Source organism: Anomaloglossus baeobatrachus (assembly GCF_048569485.1).
Source record: "Anomaloglossus baeobatrachus isolate aAnoBae1 chromosome 10 unlocalized genomic scaffold, aAnoBae1.hap1 SUPER_10_unloc_1, whole genome shotgun sequence".
In the NCBI taxonomy this organism is placed as follows: Eukaryota; Metazoa; Chordata; class Amphibia; order Anura; family Aromobatidae; genus Anomaloglossus; species Anomaloglossus baeobatrachus.
The window spans coordinates 751,873-767,436 of record NW_027441824.1 but is presented as its reverse complement, the minus strand read 5'-3'; the positions used below and the strand labels follow the sequence as shown (position 1 = coordinate 767,436).

The 15,564-nt window shown below is 46.8% G+C and overlaps 1 pseudogene; it reads right to left on the bottom strand.

The window, feature by feature from the left end:
- Positions 1 to 680: 680 nt before the first annotated feature.
- On the bottom strand, positions 681 to 887 carry LOC142260354 (U2 spliceosomal RNA; annotated as a pseudogene).
- Between the last annotated feature and the right edge of the window lie 14,677 nt (positions 888 to 15,564).

The following is a 15,564-nucleotide window of genomic DNA, read 5'->3' as shown; positions in this document are numbered from 1 at the left end:
TTTGTCTATTCCCAATTAGCCGTTTAAGTATGCTTAATGAAAGTACTAATTCTTTCATAGGCCGCCCATTCTTAGTATTTGACGTTCCTTATATTGCGGTATCAGGCTTCGCAGCAGGTTGCAAAACATTCATCACCCATGACTGTCCCCAATTGGGCTCAGAAGCTAAATGTCTATCATGACCTCTCTTTTTGAAAGTCCAAGAGCAAGCAAACTCTTCCTCCAGGAGAGGGAGCCAACAGATCACTAAAGACATCATCATTGCTCAAAGAAAACACCGAAAAACAATGGAAGCTTTAATTGGAGTGGAATCTGATAGACAGCACCTGATGCCAAGTCTGCATCTTCTAACACCTGCAGTCACTGCAGCAGCTGAATCCAATGTGTCCAAAAGGGATCTATTCTATTCAATTGCAAATGATCTAGATAAGACTGAGAATAAGATACTGCACGGGACATAGCAGAGTTGGTCAAGTTGAGTGGAGATGAGTTTGCTATTTGGCACAGCTTTTGCATCAATAAAGCAAGTAAAAGGTGTGAAAGATAAAAAAAAGGGTGAAAGTGTGAAAAGTGAATTGGCCAAATTGAGGTGCATATAAAGTTTTTGCTTTCTTTCAATTCACTAATGGGGCTCATTTGAATCAGGTGAATTGAGTTCTGCTTTTGGAAACTGGGTTAAGAAGGGGTGCACCGGTCCTGGAGGTACTGCAATACCAGGTCAATGCGTGGAGTGGACAGAGCAAGATTTTTTCCATCTCCTTGTTCTAAAAATCCATTTAATATATGGTCCCCAGAGAGGGGACGTATCAGATATTAAACTGATAAGAACAGATTTAATTTTTTTTTTTTTCTGTTTATCAGTAGGACTTCAAAATAACAAAGGTGATCGCCTCCCGTTGCCTGGGAACCGTCCAGGCACAAGAGGGCTATGTGTCACCAGAAGGCGCACACACTTCCTCAAGGCCGGCAGACGTGCAATCCCAGGCACCTTCCAGTACCGACCAAGGTAGCGTCCTCCGAAACTACACTTGATCTTAGCCAAAAGGCCGAGAAGCTATAACCCGAATTGGTTACGGCCTTGAGTGGCACCCTGGCCTATACCGGACACATCTTAGGGAGAGGGAGACAAACCCACGCCTACAGAAGACATTTTGTCACCCAAGCCAACCCTTGAAAAGGCTGTTTTGCAGAGCAAAAACAAGAAGAATGATGCTTTTTGCAGCCGCCGCCCACTGCAATTAATCTGAATAACTCCTCCTCCTCCAAGCACCTCCCCTCCCCCTTGCAGTCTTTCCAATTCATGATACAAAAAGACGGACGGACAGGACAGGACAGGACAGGCTGCCTGACTTTCCGTCACTGCCACCCTTTGCCATCCTTGCCCGTAGAAAGCCCTTTCATCATCCCCAAACCCTAATCTTTTCCCTTCCCTTCCCAGCTGCGTCTCACTCCCTTTCATTAGGAAGTGAGCGCAGCCTTTTCTCCGTTCTGCACATGCGCGACGTTAAACACAAATGCGCAGGCGTGCGTTCCATTAGCCTCACTGCATTCCACTCCCATACAGGAAGTGGGCGCAGCTATTACTACGGTCGCACATAAAAGAACCCACGGCCACCACTGCACACAGCTGACTCCACCACAGGACACCCACTTCTACACCAACGCAGGTAAGACAGGATCGGCACCTCTATGCTCCCGTTACAATCAGGCTCAGTCACCATGTGATAACGCTCTCAACTCTTTAGTTGCAGGCTCCCCTTGCTTCACCTCCACTGGCTGTGCTGCCATTTCCTCTCCCACCTGGAAGGTATACTTTATTCCACTATTTTCCTGTTTCTCTCTTCCCCCTTTTCCCATAACCTACTTTTATCTGCATTTGTGGGGTATCTATATGCTATTTACATCATAGTTTTATTCATTAATATGGAAGGGAAGAGTGCCCATGAGAGTGTTGAACTGCGGAGAGCAAGAGATTAAGCTGCTCCGATTTGCCACCATTGATAAGCTGTTCTCAGTAGATACACATGCTATCCAAACAGCAGCATCCACCATTGCTTCAGCCCACCCATTCAGTGACAGCTCACCAAGTCAGCCAGAGGAGTGGTGTAAGGAATTACACGTAGGCACTGACTCCACACCTTCACATCACAAGAAGGGGGTCTACAGGCTAGTGCAAGAATACGAGCAAGTCTTCAGCAAACATCCGCTAGACTTTTGAAGAATAAAAGGGGTCAAACACTACATCCCCACAAGTGCACACCCACCCATCAAAGAGAGATATAAGCCAAAACTACCTGCACATTACCAGTGTACCAAGGACATGTTGAGCAACATGAAGGAGGCTGGGGTTATCCGTGACAGTTGTAGCCTCTGGGCAGCTCCGTTGGTCCTGTTAAAGAAGAAGGACAGCACCACTCCCCTGTATTGAGGAATAGCTAGCTGCATTGAGAACTGCAAATTATTTTTCTACCCTTGATCTCACTAGTCGCTATTGGCAAGTGTCCGTTGCTGAGGCAGACCGGGAGAAGACCGCCTTTGCCACCCCGATGGGTCTCTGCGAGTTCAAAAGCATGCCCTTCGAGCTGTGCAATTTGCCAGGAACCTTCCAGAGGCTGATGGAATGCTGCTTGGGACACCGAAACTTTGAAACGGTACTGCTATACCTTTATGATGTTATTGTTTATTCTAAAGCAAACAAGATTTTAGGGTGTATAAAAAGGGAGATTAGATCCGGTGATCCCAACGTATTGTTAACCCTCTATAAATCACTTGTAAGGCCACATCTGGAATATGGGGTAAAGTCCTGAGCAGGTTGATAACCATTGGTTTGAGCATGGTAGGGTGTAGTGCGCATCTTCCTGCATCGGTAAAAGCTGCAGAAGTCCTTGAAGATTTCCGCTTCAAAGGCAGTGCCTTGATCTGTGAGGACTCTCTCTGAGTAGCCATGAGGTCTGCATAAGTGTGCTTGGAAGACCTTCGCTGCAGTATGGGCCATTAGATCTTTGACTTGTACCACAACCATAAATCTCGAGTAGTTGTCTACCATCGTAAGTGCATACGTGAGCTCGCCTCGATATTCTGCAACAAAACTCCCTTTTTCGATTTCAGTTTCAGCAAACACTCCTCTTCCTGTAGAAAATATTTATCATTACCTAAGACAGTCATTCTAATGCATGACAATATTAAGGCAATTTAGTTAAAACTTGTTTTAACTCACCTTTAAGGGGATTGATGTATTTCATGGTCAATCCAGGTTTGTCAGTGATGGCACTGACATAATGTATGGCGTCTTTTTCGGGCGTTATCCTTTGCCTTTTCATTGTGAAAATCCAGTTGCCTATATCAAAGCAAATTCTACTACTTGTAAAGTATGCAGAAAATGAAATGTAGAACATATAACATCAACTGCTTAGGAACGCATCATAGGTTAGTACTTAAAAGGATATTGTCATGTTCTAGTCATAATGCAAGCTGGACATTTTTCATGTTACCCTGTAATCGCCGGCCTGTTCTAATGCTCACAAGCCAAGATATAGGCTCAGCTGCTAAGGCTTCCCTCTGCCTTCTGAATGAAACTTGAATATGTCTGGCTCACTGTGTATATAGCAGGTGCTCAGAAAAAATAAGAGTCAATTCAATAGAAATAGCTCTGGCACACTATAGTGATCAATAACGTAAGAAAAGAACTCTTGGAATGCTGAAAATTCTTTATTTGTGCAAAAGGATAATTCATCCAACGTTTCGACCTTGTTTTTAGGTCTTTATCAAGGATAAAGTTATCTAAGATCATAAAGGGTTACAAAACCATATAAACACGTAATTAGTACATAGTACAACATAACAGTACAATATATTGCTACTTGAGAGTACAATGGGTCAAATAACCATGATGCACATACAAAAAATTTTTCCAAAGCCATAGTGAAAACATTTGTACTGAGGAAAGAAAATTTCCACATGACCTATCTGGAGAAACATTCTGGATCAAACAACCAAAAATAGTCAAGCAGGTAAATACACACCTATATGGATAACAGGATGATATGTGTTCAATTGTATAGCGTCATTGCCATTAAGGTACAAATGGAAAACTTGCAATCCTATATAGTGAAGGAAATGAACACATATCATATCAAAGAACACAGGAACATGGGTGTGAGAAAAACCTCAATGTTTATACTTTGTTCTTTATAATGGTGTGAACATGTATATGTCTCAGTACCTTATGCACTTGAGAATTCTAGTGAGTAGATGATGAAAGCCTATTTCAGAACTGGAATCGGTAAATAATTGTAGGTGGAATCTAAATGAAAAGATGGTACAAGTGTTATCATGACACGTGGGCTATAACACAATGGACCGTGTGACAAAGAAGAAAGGAGAGAAAGAAGAGGAAGAAAATGCAACTACCTGTAACATTACGTGATAGTCACTGGTAAGTATCACTTGACAATTCAAGTGAAAAAGGATTCCTTTATTAAAGGGTTCTCAGTCGCCTCAGGATCATGAAATACTAGGGTAAATGATATGAGAATGGGTAAGAAGCACCACTAAAGGAAATATGAGATGCAGGACATATATCTATAAACCCCTGAACTACATGATAGAAATAAAAAGAAGAAAAAAGAAAAAAAAGAAGAAAGAAGAAGAACACATAGAATGCGGAAAGAGAATGGGTACAACTACCTGAGTTACTGCAGGGAGGCCCCTGGTTGGTATTGTGAGGGTTAGTGGAATTCCTTCACTGAAGGGTTCTCAGTTGCCTCAGGTTCGTGAAAAATGCTATAGACAAATAATGCCCGGAGAAAAGGGGTTCATATACAGCGAATAATGGTAATACAAGGTACATGTGTCACATGTAATAGTATATATATATATATTGTACTAAGATCTACACCAGAAATAGAAAGTAGTCCCTCTGCCTTCTGTCTAGGTGCCCTGAGTTATGTCCTGTAAACTGTCACAGCGACCCAGACACACATGTGTAGTAGGGGAATATCCCTGCTGAGATGCCAGTGCTAGAGCACACGTTTGCTGTGGAGTTGAACGCTATGTGAGCAGTTCTTACCTTCAATGAGCAGAAGTCTCTTTTTTCAGATTTCAATATCTCTGTGGGTATCTGGCAGAAATATGGAATACTCTTTACTGCTAAGACCCTGTACACCACTCCCACTAAAGGGGGCTTTACACGCTGCGACATCGCTAATGCGGAGTCGTTGGGGTCACGGAATTTGTGACGCACATCCGGCCGCATTAGCGATGTTGCTGCGTGTGACACCGATGAGCGATTTTGCATCGTTGCAAAAACGTGCAAAATCGCTCATCGGTGACATGGGTCTCCATTCTCGATTATCGTTACTGCAGCAGTAACGATGTAGTTCGTCGCTCCTGCGGCAGCACACATTGCTCCGTGTGACACCGCAGAAACGAGGAACCTCTCCTTACCTGCCTCAAAGCCGCTATGAGGAAGGAAGGAGGTGGGCGGGATGTTCCGGCCACTCATCTCCGCCCCTCCACTGCTATTGGGCGGTCGCTCAGTGACGTTGCTGTGACGCCGCACGAACCGCCCCCTTAGAAAGGAGGCGGTTCGCCGGTCACAGCGACGTCGCCGGGCAGGTAAGTATGTGTGACTGGTTCTGTTCGGTGTTGTGCAGCATGGGCAGCAATTTGCCCGTGTCGCGCAACAGATGGGGGCGGGTACCCACACTAGCGATATCAGGACCGATATCGCAGTGTGTAAAGTAGCCTTTAGTCACATGACCAAGACTGTATCTGTGTCCCTACAACACACTTGAGACAAATGTGTGTGTGAGCCTGCATTGTGGGGTATATATAATATATTATAGAGCTGGGAAGGATCATTCTAAGCAGTGAGCTGTTCCAGTATTTGTAGGAAAATACCCAGTAGAAGCCTCAAACACAGCACCAATACCTCCCATCAGTATCCCACCACAGTGCCATGTAACCCATGCCCTACACTCCCATCTACACCAATACTATACAGGCACAAACTAGTATATCTGACTAAAAACCCCCAAAATATGAAGAACGGCCTATAGTTGAGTGTGGATATAAAATCTATGTGAGCAGAGCTAGAATAGAAATCACTGATCGCATTGAAGTCATTCTGACCATAAATCACCATGATATCAAGGTGAGGAGTTGTGTGTTACTGCTGGGAGGAAAGGGTTAACAGTGGAATATTAAGGTGCATCTCTCTGTGCAGTGTTACTAGTCAATGTACAAATTGTCTCTCCAGTAAAGGAGACAAACTCTAGCACAGCGCCACCTATTGGAAGTAGCGATCCTAAAAGTCACAAGTGGATTTTCAACAATCCATTGCAATATGACTCAGGATATATAAGCCAGATCAGAATCCCAATTTGCAGACACGGTGTTTCGGGGTGCTTGCCCCTCGTCAGTGCAAAGTATGGGGGTGTCAATGTAGTCATTGTAACAATTCAGTATGAGCTGCTCTTGGTGCCGGGGGAGGGAGATGCTCTCCTGAGCAAGATAGATGGGGAATGAACATGATATCTATATAGTGTAAGGCAGGGGGTCTCAAACTCGGCTGGGTGTATGGGCCGCACAGAGGAAAAAAATAATGTGGGGGGCTGCATTCTTTGCAGGACAAAGTGAGATTTTTATTGGTACCATATATATATTTTTTTTTCACACACCTTTGGATGACTGATTTTCAACATTTTTCACTTGTTTATTATAACAAATGTGCACATTCTTTGGTTAAATCTAAAAAAAAAAAATTGATGTTAAAAAAAAGTTATGCCTTATTTTGTTTTTTTTACAGTTTATCCCTTTCTTTTAACTAATAGTGTTACAATTATGACGCTAGCGTTTTGTGAAGGGAATGCTTTGCCTACTTCCGTGACTATGGCCTTCCAGAACTGCTGCATTTTGGCTGACCTCTCCGCCTCGGGAATAAGAGACATAAAGTTCTCCTTGTAGCGTGGGTCTAACAGTGTTACCAACCAGTAATGATTGTCGGCCAAGATGTTCTTAACGCGAGGGTCACGAGACAGGCAGCTTACCATAAAGTCATCCATGTGCGCCAGACTCTTAACAGCCATCACTTCAATATCCAGACCAACACGATGACTGAACATGCTGTCCTCCTCCTTCTCCTCCTCCTCCTCCTCATCTACCCTGTCCTCTGGCCAGCCACGCTGAACTGAGCATATGACTGGTATGCATGTCATATCCTCAATTTGGTCGGAGAGTTGCTCCATGTCTTCATCTTCCTCCTCGTCATAGTCCTCCACTGCACGTTGTGATGAGACGAGGCTGGGCTGTGTGTTATCACCCACACCCACTACTGTTTCTTGCTCCAACTCATCGTGTTCCGCCTGCAATGCATCATGTTTGGTTTTGAGCAGAGACCGTTTTAGAAGGCAGAGAAGCGGTATGGTGACGCTAATAATGGCGTCATCGCCGCTCACCATCTTGGTGGAGTCCTCAAAGTTTTGGAGGATGGTACATAGGTCGGACATCCATCTCCACTCCTCAGGTGTTATGTGTGGAGTTTGACCCATTTCCCGATGGCTTAGGTGATGCAGGTACTCAACAACTGCCCTCTTCTGCTCACATATCCTGATCAACATGTGCAGAGTTGAATTCCAATGCGTGGGGACATCACACACCAGTCTGTGAGCCGGAAGATGCAAATGACGCTGAAAGCCGGCAAGGCCGGCTGAAGCAGTAGGTGACTTTCGAAAATGTGCAGACAGGCGGCGAACTTTTACCAGCAGATCAGACAGCTCTGGGTATGAGTTTAGAAACCGCTGAACCACGAGGTTGAGCACATGGGCCACGCATGGAACATGTGTCAGCTGGCCTCGCCTCAAAGCCGCCACCAGGTTCCGGCCATTGTCACACACAACCTTTCCTGGCTTTAGGTTCAGAGGTGTGAGCCAGTGATCTGCATGCTGTTTTAGAGCTGTCCACACCTCTTCTGCATTGTGGGGTTTGTCACCTATGCAGATTAGCTGCAGCACAGCCTGTTGCCGCTTCGCCGAGGCAGTGCTGCAGTGCTTCCAGCTTGGGACTGGTGTGGAGGGTAAAGTGGATGAGGATGCGCAGGAGGAGGAGGAGGCTGAAGAGCATGACATTCCGGAGCTGTAGAGTGTGGGTGAAACCCTGACTGAGGTAGGGCCTGCAAACCTTGGTGTGGGAAGGACTTGTTCCGTTCCTCGCTCAAACTGGGTCCCAGCTGGGCTGGGCTGGGTCCCTACCCGGCTGGGTAGGGCGTTGTGGGGGGTTTGTCTATCTCCGTTTGAGGTGAGTTTGTTTAAGTTAGCCTTTTCTTTGGCGTTTTTTGGAGCCCTGCGGGTTGGGGAGTTGGTATCGCCCAGTAAGGCGTTCCCCGGGGGCTTGGATTGGGGTGACATTATGTCAGTGGAAAACGGAGTTGAATTTTGGATTAGGAAATCGAAAACTGATCAGAGAGGTGTGGGTAGACTAGTCCGTTTGGGGATGGTTGTGGCATCTGATATGTGCCCGTTCAAGTGTCTCGGGAATTTTCAACAGATCCGTCCGAAGGTGGATGGCCCCTTATTACATATATCTTTTTATCGAGATACCAATTTGTGAGTGTTTTTAGGGCATGTTTGAAGTCGTTGGGGTTAGATCCGAAGTCTTTCGGATTGGGGCAGCGACGGAGGCCTCTATATGCGGCCTACCGGAGGAGACAGTTAAGCAGATTGGTAGGTGGAAGTCGCAGCGCTTTAAGTCGTATGTACGTCCCCAGGTGGTTGTTGGCAATTGAGGGGAAAAGGGGGGGGTATTAGGGTATTAGGGTAGCAATGGGGGGGGTGAGAGTGTGTGTTTTTTGTCAATTTGGTTTGGTGAGGCAATAAAATGGTGTCGTCTGTACATTTTGTATTGCAGAAGCACCCCCCCTTCCTTCCCTGGTCTGGATCCTTGGCCACTCTTATGTGTATTGGGGAGCCCGACGAGCGGACGCGAGATGGAACTGGAGACAGCTAGGTTTTGAGAAGGACCTGGCTCTCGTGCGATGGCTCGGTGTTCGGGGGTTAGGGTGCAGGAGGTGCATAGATACGCCCGGTTGGACAGACCTCCTGACATCTTAGTGTTGCATGCCGGGGGGAATGATTTGGGTGGGCGTCCTTTTCGAATCTTGATAAAGGACATCAAACATGATTTGTTACGGTTATGGGCGTCGTTTCCAGGTCTAACGATAGTCTGGTCAGAGATAGTAGCGAGAAAGAGTTGGCAGAAAGCGCGGTCAGTTGACAGGTTGAACAAGGCGCGGACGAAGGTTAATAGGGCGATCTCGAAGTTTGTTAGTCGGAACGGGGGTATAGCAATACGGCATGTTGAGTTGGAAAGGACGGAAGAGGAATTTTGGTTGGCTGACGGGGTACACCTTAATGCGGTGGGAACTGACTTATGGGCTCTTGGCTTGCAGGGAGGTATTGAGAGGGCCCTTTGCTTGCGGGGGGTCTCAGGCACTTGAAGGGTTTCAAGGTGCCTTCGTTGTGGTGTTGTTTATTGGTGGGTCCTTGAAGTTGGTTTAAAATTGGTTCGGGGATTCATCCGGGTATGGATCCCCTCATTGGCAGAATTGATGGTCCCCTGGTGATTTTGGGGGGGAACCCCGACGGGGTATGTCGGGGCCCCTGGGGGTGTGGTTGGGGTTGACGGAGGATTAACCCTTATAATTTGGTGCTCCTGAGCCAGTGTGGGTAACGGCTGGGAGCAAGTTGAGGTTTTTTATTGCTCGGTTATGGGAATCACCAGGGTTTTGGTAGCTTCAAGGACCTTACCACATTGCAAATTTAATTGGTTATGTATTCTTGTTAATAAAATGGCTGCTATGGCCAAAATTATCCAAAGATAAATTTGTGTCTGTGTAATTACTTTTAAATAAGAAATGGGAATGGAGGTGTGGGGTATGAAAGGAAGACCGGAGTCAACAATTCCAGGGTCAAGCATGTTTATTTGCGTAAGCTTCGTTCCAGGGTAGAAAGGGTAAGAGTGCCTTTCAGAATTCGAAGTGGTCAGACTGTACGGACCACCAAGAACTGCAGGAGAGCTTGAACATCTTCCCATGGATTTGCGACATCCTCCCTCATCAGTTACGTAGGTAAGCAGGTTCTCAGCATTGCAGCCCATTTGTTGTCTTAAGTTAGTTAAGCGGGGTTAACTAACCTGTCAGTTCAGCCTCAGGTCTAAAGCAGAGGCCTGGACTCCACTCCTTACTCCTCACTCCACAACTCTCCTTAAAAACAACTGACTCCTTTTTCCTGCCCCGGGGTCTCCAGACCCCTAGGTGGGCGTTTCCTTCCGTCTGGTCCTGCCCACTGGTGTGCCTGTCTTTCCCTAGGGGAGGTGACTAGGGTTTTCTGGTTGGCTTTGTGTGACTTAGGTGAGGGAAGTTGTTATGCGGGGGCCTATGTGTGACTATCTGCAGTGTCAGGGCGTCACATATGTATGTGTGTATGTCTGCTAAAGGAATCCGCACCGTCATATTTACAAACACAAAATTTTGCAGACACCTCATGTGACTCAGGGAACGTTGTAGACTATGTTTTAACAGGAATATTTAACCTTTACAGTTACTCTCCAAAAAACCTGCCTCCATTAAACTGAATGGAGGTGGGAGCTGCAAGTTATTAATAGCAGCTGTGATTGGTTGCTATAGGAACAAAGGACATTCATAGTATAAGAAGCTTATGTGTGAGATAATATGATGTCAGTGGGGAGACAGATAGAGAGAGACAGACACAGACTGAGAGACAAACAGACAGAGACAGATAGGCATAGACAGACAGGGAAAGAGACAGAGACAAACAGACAGAGGCAGACAGGGAAAGAGACAGACAGAGATAGACAGGGAAAAAAGGCAGACAGACAGAGACAGAGAAAGAGACAGAGGCAGATAGGGAAACAGACAAAGACAAACATACAGAGACAGGCAGGAGAAAAGGCAGACCGACAGGGAAACAGACAGACAGGTGAAGAGACAGACAGAGAGAGACAGACAGATAGAGACAGACAAAGAAATACAGAGATAGACAGGGAAAGAGACAAACGGGGAATGAGTCAGACAGAGAGAGACAAAGAGAGACAGGCAGAGAGAGACAGGGAAAGAGACAGACAGGGGAAGAGACAGACAGAGACAGACAAAGAAATACAGAGACAGACAGGGGAAGAGACAGACAGGGGAAGAGACAGACAGGGGAAGAGACAGACAGACAGGGAAAGAGACAGACCTGGAAAAGAGACAGACCTGGAAAAGAGACAGACAGACATAGAAACAGACAGCCACAAAGAGAGAAAGACAGACAGACACAGAGAGACAGACAGAGATAGAGAGACAGAGAGACATGGATAGAGATAGAGACACACAGAGACAGACAGATGACAGAGACTGGGAGAGAGACAGACAGAAGCATAAATCCCTAACTAAAACTTAACATTTAATGATAGTTTTAAAAGGTAAAAAAACACAAATCATGTAAATAGCATGACTCTCTTCTGTGCATAGAGTCAAAATTTTGTGTTTGTAAATATGACGGTGCGGATTCCTTTAGCAGACATACACACATACATATGTGACGCCCTGACACTGCAGGTAGTCACACATAGGCCCCCGCATAACAACTTCCCTCACCTAAGTCACACAAAGCCAACCAGAAAACCCTAGTCACCTCCCCCAGGGAAAGACAGGCACACCAGTGGGCAGGACCAGACGGAAGGAAACGCCCACCTAAGGGTCTGGAGACCCCGGGGCAGGAAAAAGGAGTCAGTTGTTTTTAAGGAGAGTTGTGGAGTGAGGAGTAAGGAGTGGAGTCCAGGCCTCTGCTTTAGACCTGAGGCTGAACTGACAGGTTAGTTAACCCCGCTTAACTAACTTAAGACAACAAATGGGCTGCAATGCTGAGAACCTGCTTACCTACGTAACTGATGAGGGAGGATGTCGCACATCCATGGGAAGATGTTCAAGCTCTCCTGCAGTTCTTGGTGGTCCGTACAGTCCGACCACTTCGAATTCTGAAAGGCACTCTTACCCTTTCTACCCTGGAACGAAGCTTACGCAAATAAACATGCTTGACCCTGGAATTGTTGACTCCGGTCTTCCTTTCATACCCCACACCTCCATTCCCATTTCTTATTTAAAAGTAATTACACAGACACAAATTTATCTTTGGATAATTTTGGCCATAGCAGCCATTTTATTAACAAGAATACATAACCAATAAAATTTGCAATGTGGTAAGGTCCTTGAAGCTACCAAAACCCTGGTGATTCCCATAACCGAGCAATAAAAAACCTCAACTTGCTCCCAGCCGTTACCCACACTGACTCAGTAGCACCAAATGGTTAGGGTTAATCCTCCGTCAACCCCAACCACACCCCCAGGGGCCCCGACATACCCCGTCGGGGTTCCCCCCCAAAATCACTAGGGGACCATCAATTCTGCCAATGAGGGGATCCATACCCGGATGAATCCCCGAACCAATTTTAAACCAACTTCAAGGACCCACCAATAAACAACACCACAACGAAGGCACCTTGAAACCCTTCAAGTGCCTGAGACCCCCCGCAAGCAAAGGGCCCTCTCAATACCTCCCTGCAAGCCAAGAGCCCATAAGTCAGTTCCCACCGCATTAAGGTGTACCCCGTCAGCCAACCAAAATTCCTCTTCCGTCCTTTCCAACTCAACATGCCGTATTGCTATACCCCCGTTCCGACTAACAAACTTCGAGATCGCCCTATTAACCTTCGCCCGCGCCTTGTTCAACCTGTCAACTGACCGCGCTTTCTGCCAACTCTTTCTCGCTACTATCTCCGACCAGACTATCGTTAGACCTGGAAACGACACCCATAACCGTAACAAATCATGTTTGATGTCCGTTATCAAGATTCGAAAAGGACGCCCACCCAAATCATTCCCCCCGGCATGCAACACTAAGATGTCAGGAGGTCTGTCCAACCGGGCGTATCTATGCACCTCCTGCAACACCCTGTTCCACCCTAACCCCCGAACACCGAGCCATCGCACGAGAGCCAGGTCCTTCTCAAAACCTAGCTGTCTCCCGTTCCATCTCGCGTCCGCTCGTCGGGCTCCCCAATACACATAAGAGTGGCCAAGGATCCAGACCAGGGAAGGAAGGGGGGGTGCTTCTGCAATACAAAATGTACAGACGACACCATTTTATTGCCTCACCAAACCAAATTGACAAAAAACACACACTCTCACCCCCCCCATTGCTACCCTAATACCCCCCCCTTTTCCCCTCAATTGCCAACAACCACCTGGGGACGTACATACGACTTAAAGCGCTGCGACTTCCACCTACCAATCTGCTTAACTGTCTCCTCCGGTAGGCCGCATATAGAGGCCTCCTTCGCTGCCCCAATCCGAAAGACTTCGGATCTAACCCCAACGACTTCAAACATGCCCTAAAAACACTCACAAATTGGTATCTCGATAAAAAGGACCCATCCTCGTGACATAATAAGGGGCCATCCACCTTCGGACGGATCTGTTGAAAATTCCCGAGACACTTGAACGGGCACATATCAGCAATGCGTGGGGACATCACACACCAGTCTGTGAGCCGGAAGATGCAAATGACGCTGAAAGCCGGCAAGGCCGGCTGAAGCAGTAGGTGACTTGCGAAAATGTGCAGACAGGCGGCGAACTTTTACCAGCAGATCAGACAGCTCTGGGTATGAGTTTAGAAACCGCTGAACCACGAGGTTGAGCACATGGGCCACGCATGGAACATGTGTCAGCTGGCCTCGCCTCAAAGCCGCCACCAGGTTCCGGCCATTGTCACACACAACCTTTCCTGGCTTTAGGTTCAGAGGTGTGAGCCAGTGATCTGCATGCTGTTTTAGAGCTGTCCACACCTCTTCTGCATTGTGGGGTTTGTCACCTATGCAGATTAGCTGCAGCACAGCCTGTTGCCGCTTCGCCGAGGCAGTGCTGCAGTGCTTCCAGCTTGGGACTGGTGTGGAGGGTAAAGTACTGATGGGGTGGGTGTCTGTGTGGCCCAATTTTTGGAAAAAAGGGAGACTCCGCTTGGAGTAACCCTTGCTTGCTGTGTTTTTAAAAGAAGCCAAGATGAACAGAGCTGGGATCAGGAAAGACTTTGCTACCTACCCCGGTGTCATCCTGGGGACGGTTAATTATGGCGTATTTTTGAATTTGCTTGATGCAAATCAAAACATCCTGTTTGCAACTAGGGCCCAAGTGCTGCCACTGATGGGGTGGGTGTCTGTGTGGCCCAATTTTTGGAAAAAAGGGAGACTCCGCTTGGAGTAACCCTTGCTTGCTGTGTTTTTAAAATAAGCCAAGATGAACAGAGCTGGGATCAGGAAAGACTTTGCTACCTACCCCGGTGTCATCCTGGGGACGGTTAAGAATAGCGTATTTTTGAATGTGCTTGATGCAAATGTAGCTGTGAAGTGTACAACTGGGGCACAACTGCTGCCACTGAAGGGGTGGGTGTGTGTGGGGCCCAATTTTTGGAAAAAAGGGAGACTCCTCTTGGAGTCACCTTGCGGTGTTTTACATGATTTTAGAATGGCGTGCCATGCCTATATCTGTGTGTCCTCCTCTTTTTCCTTGTCCAGCTGTTTTGTTTTCGCATGAGTATATGTCCTTGTCACTTTCCCATGTGTTTGTGTTGTGTTGTGAGTTGTTTGTCACCTTTTGGACACCTTTGAGGGTGTTTTCTAGGTGTTTTACTGTGTTTGTGATTGCCTGCCATTGTTTCCTATTGGCTCGAGTTCGGTTCGTCGAACGTTCGACGAGCCGAACTCGAACGGGAGCTCCGTTCGGCGAACCGACCTCGAGCCGAACCTGGACCGGTTCGCTCATCTCTACTCCTGGACATACCTACCCCGGTGTCATCCTGGGGACGGTTAAGAATAGCGTATTTTTGAATGTGCTTGATGCAAATGTAGCTGTGAAGTGTACAACTGGGGCACAACTGCTGCCACTGAAGGGGTGGGTGTGTGTGGGGCCCAATTTTTGGAAAAAAGGGAGACTCCGCTTGGAGTAACCCTTGCTTGCTGTGTTTTTAAAAGAAGCCAAGATGAACAGAGCTGGGATCAGGAAAGACTTTGCTACCTACCCCGGTGTCATCCTGGGGACGGTTAATTATGGCGTATTTTTGAATGTGCTTGATGCAAATCAAAACATCCTGTTTGCAACTAGGGCCCAAGTGCTGCCACTGATGGGGTGGGTGTCTGTGTGGCCCAATTTTTGGAAAAAAGGGAGACTCCGCTTGGAGTAACCCTTGCTTGCTGTGTTTTTAAAAGAAGCCAAGATGAACAGAGCTGGGATCAGGAAAGACTTTGCTACCTACCCCGGTGTCATCCTGGGGACGGTTAAGAATAGCGTATTTTTGAATGTGCTTGATGCAAATGTAGCTGTGAAGTGTACAACTGGGGCACAACTGCTGCCACTGAAGGGGTGGGTGTGTGTGGGGCCCAATTTTTGGAAAAAAAGGGAGACTCCGCTTGGAGTAACCCTTGCTTGCTGTGTTTTTAAAAGAAGCCAAGATGAAC